This window comes from Eulemur rufifrons, chromosome 8 (assembly GCF_041146395.1).
Source record: "Eulemur rufifrons isolate Redbay chromosome 8, OSU_ERuf_1, whole genome shotgun sequence".
NCBI classification, from domain to species: Eukaryota; Metazoa; Chordata; class Mammalia; order Primates; family Lemuridae; genus Eulemur; species Eulemur rufifrons.
The window spans coordinates 107,963,029-107,967,228 of record NC_090990.1 but is presented as its reverse complement, the minus strand read 5'-3'; positions in this window follow the sequence as shown (position 1 = coordinate 107,967,228).

Sequence of the window (4,200 nt, the reverse complement as noted above, 5' to 3'; positions counted from 1 at the left end):
TGATGGAGAACTCTGGAAAATCCAAGAGAGGAACTACTTGGTAATAAGCAAAGCCAGGTGTGCGCCTTGATAGCCATAGCAGAGAATGAGCATCTCAGCACCTGAGTAAAAAGAGAAGTGGGGATGACAGTAGAGTCATCACTAGATAGAGTGGGGAGCATCTTGTGTTGGGTATGGGATGGGAGAATTCTTGTGTAGTTTGGAATTGGACAGACCTGAGTTCAGTCTTAACATCTATCCTTACTACCCCTCCTTTCCTCTTTCTTTTTCCTTTTGCTTCCCCTTCCCTTCCCTTCCCCTTCACCTTCCCTCTCCTTCTCTTCCCTTCTCTTCCCTTCACCTTCCCTTCCCTCTCTTCCCTTGCTTCCCTTCCCTTTCCCTTCCCTTCCTTTTCTTTTCCTTCCTTTCCATTTTTCTTATTCATTTAACAGACTTTTTAATCTCTACTTCGTTTTGGTATTATGGTAAGCTTTGGGAATACAAAGTTATATAAAATATGTCCTATATCTTCCAAGAGGGTAGGATCTGGTGGTGGTGATAGCTAACTTGCTAGACAATTAGAATATGATATAGTCCATGCTTTGGTATAGATATTCATAAGGTGCTTCAAGAGTAAGACAACTGGTAATTACATCTGATTTTGTGACGAGGTGATTAGTGGTGAGGCACATGGTGGGTGGTTTCCCAGAAAAGGGGCCACAAGATGAGTATTGCAACAGTTAGAGATAGATGAAAATAGAAAGAGGGAATAGCACATGTGATGTACATAGGGTTGACACAGTAATTTGAGGAAATACAAGGAGTTTCATATGGTGGGAAAGATTGATATAAATTGGGGAACAGAGAGAAAGGTGTTCAGAAACCAGATCATGATGGGTACGCTAAGATGAAGATTCACTCTTATTCTGAAAGCATGGAAAGTTTGTTCATTTCTTTGTTTGGCTCTGTGATCTTGGGCAGGCAACTTTTATGAGCTCTGTTTCTAGAAAATCTGTGAGCTGACAATACTAAAACCTGCTGTGCTATGCTATTGCAAAAATGAAAGAACGTCTCCAGGGAACCTAGTATGGTACCTGGATTTACTGTTATGATACGGTGGATGGCTCCCAAAGCAAATAACTACTGCTTAGTAAATCAGAAAGAACACTGGGTTTGAAATAGGAAGGTCTGTCATTAAATCTTGGTTCTGCCACTTCTTGGCTCTGTGACCTTCAGCACATCAGTTCACTTCTCTGAGCCTTAGTTTTTTTTTCACTTGTAAGATGTAAACCATATTGACCTCACAAGATTAAGTCAGGACAGTGCTTGTCATAAAGTCCGCAGAACAAATTGTTTCTGTCCCCTATTTTTGCTCTTTCTCTCAATCTTTCCTTCTCTCTTTGTTTCCCCTTTGAGGCTACAGGCTTTTTTAAGTCAACCCTTTGCTTCATGAAGAACACCCTGGGGTGGGACAGGACTCTGAAGAATACATCACTGGAAACTTGAATAGTAAACTAGCATATCGGGATCAGCGTCTGGAGGTCCCCTGCATGCCTGGAAAGAAGAAGGAGAGGAGCCGACATGCCTGCAAGGGAGCAAGAGCAAGCGTGTGCACAGAGCATATCTGGAGCACAACCTCGAGGCATCGCCTGCCGAGCCGTTGCTTAAAGATCTACACAGGTGTAGACCAAATTCAAGGCCTAAATCAAGGAAAAGTATTACCACATGTTCCCACACAGAGACTAAAGGAGAGAGGACTGCTCCTAGCAAGGGGGGAGGAGGGTGGATTGGAAGTGAGGAAGCGGGGAGGAGAGGAGAAAAACACAAGAGCTGCCAATGTAAAGAATTCATTAGAGAAAAGTCATGTTGTGACCTCCAAGATGAAGATGAGTGAAAATTCTTGTATGATTTAATATTCTGTGGAAATATTCCAAACCACGTGCTCTTCATGCAGGCTGTGGTCTTTTACCTTAATTTCAGGGAAGTCCTACTGCCCATTACTCTGCATGTTGCTTACTTAGTCTGAGCTTCTTTGTAACGTGCTGGCAGGGTGCAGATGGAGAGGCTTGAGCCGGGGCCTGCAATTATGGATGTGTGGACAGTGTGGAAGAACTGGGAGCCTGGCTGGCTGTTTATGCTAGGGAGGGACGCATCCTAGCCTAGTACCACCCGAGCCATGGGTGGCCTTACCTCCTGGAACACGTGCATTATCAGTCCCCACTATTTTCTATAGCTCTCTCGGGTAAGTTGGATTAGTCCAGTGGTTTTCACACTTAACAAAAAAATTAGAAACATTTTCTTAAGAGCAACTTTTGTAAAGCAGTGATACCCTTTTGAAAAACAAAAACAAAAATATGTTCTAAAGCATGTTAAAAAATATATCTGCTCTGGTTGGAAGTTAGGAAGGGGTCCCGGAGCCCTGCCCACTAGCTTCTCTCCCCTTATGCAAATCAGTTCCTGAAGGTCACACAAAGCAAGTGTGAAAACTGTCAATGTAGTCCAACTCTTTCAATTTGTAGACAAGGAAATGGAGATGCTAGAGATTAAGAGATTTGTCCATGTGCCCATAATTAATTAAGGGCCGAGGTAGCACTAAAGTCACATTATTCTGATACCCATCTTGGTATATATTCCTAGCTCCAGACTCGTAGCTATTTGCTTTCAGAATAGAGGTGATTAAAATGATGTTGTGTCTAATTAACCCAGAGATATAGGAAAGACTGAAGAATCCAATATTCTCCCATCTGTAGAAGCCCGAGAAAAGCCTCTACATCTGGCCCTCACTGGGTGCAAAATACATATTTGTTGAATTGACATGAAACGCTGTGGTTTTAGGCCAGAGTCCCTGCGACCCCAAAGTTCCTCCAGTCTTGGACTTTCCCTGTCTCAAAGAGACTTGGACTCTGAGGAGCTGCCTTCTTACAGGAATGCTCTATCCTCTTGGAAAGAGACTTAGGCAGAAAAACCTCAAATTGCTAGTTTATTATTTAGACAAGCAAATTCATGACAAATTGCATCATCTCGCAAATATAGCAAAGAGGACAAGAGCAAAGCCTTCCTGGGATTTTTTGTTGAGTTATAAGTCTCCTTTCTAGTCAAAGAAGAATGATTGGTTTAGCATATTCATATAAATGAATGGTAAAAAAGAAATGATTGTCTGAAGATTCTTCCTGAGCTTCTAATTTTCCCAAGGCATTCAGAGTCAGGTACTTTATTTCCCCTTAAGCCTACCGGATCCCCTGAATGTGCTATGTCCCGAACTGTCAAGAGGCACTGACGTTTGCTGAAATCATCATGGGTGTAATAGAGATGGTGGTACTCACCAAACGTTACATCTGCTCTCTCTCAGTTGCCAAATCCCTTGAACTTAGGTGGGGCCATGAGTCTAGTTCCAACCAAAGAAACGTGAGCTGAGATGGTGAAAAGCCCATGTGAAAATCTCCAGGCTCTCCTTCACTGACACCAGCACTTTCCAGATGATGGAGCCCCCATCAGCCTGGGACCCTGAGTAACTTTGATAAGCAGAATATCCTTCCCCCATGGACCATGCTGGACATTTATTGTGAATAATTTTTGTTGTTTTAAGTCACAGAAATGTCAGGGCTAATTTGTTAAGTGGCGTAACTTAGTTATGACTCATTGGTCATGACTAATACAGGGGAAATTGGGTTCAAAGCAAGGAAGGCCTGAAGACCTGCCCTGGCAAGAGCTACACTGAGGGGTTCTCTTTAGGATCAGGAAATCCCAGGGTTTCAGGTAGTGATGTGGTAGAACCGGCCCACACTGGCTTGTAGCCCAGCTGTGCACATCTTTTCCCAACTCTGCATTCAGTGACACTATTGGTAACTTGGTACCAGTGATTGGTAACTTGCATTGGCTGTGGTAGTAGTATTCACACCATAGAAATTAGCAAATGCTACAAATTATGGCATTTTGTTTTCCTGGCAAGGTAGTTGTTAAATACATGTATCAAGACATCATACTACAACCCATAAATGTACACAATTATTATTTGTCAATTAAAAGTAAAAGAAAAGGATTATTTAAAAAAAAAAAAGAAAGAAAGAAAACAGAGCCAGGTCTCAGCAAAATTATGACACAGAAAAAGAAATTGCTAGTATATCACTGGTTTGAAGTCTGTACAGAGAGATTCAAGGTGGGAGAAGGAAATGAAACAGTAGGATCCTCAGTAAATAAGAACCCCCTAAGGTACTTAATTCT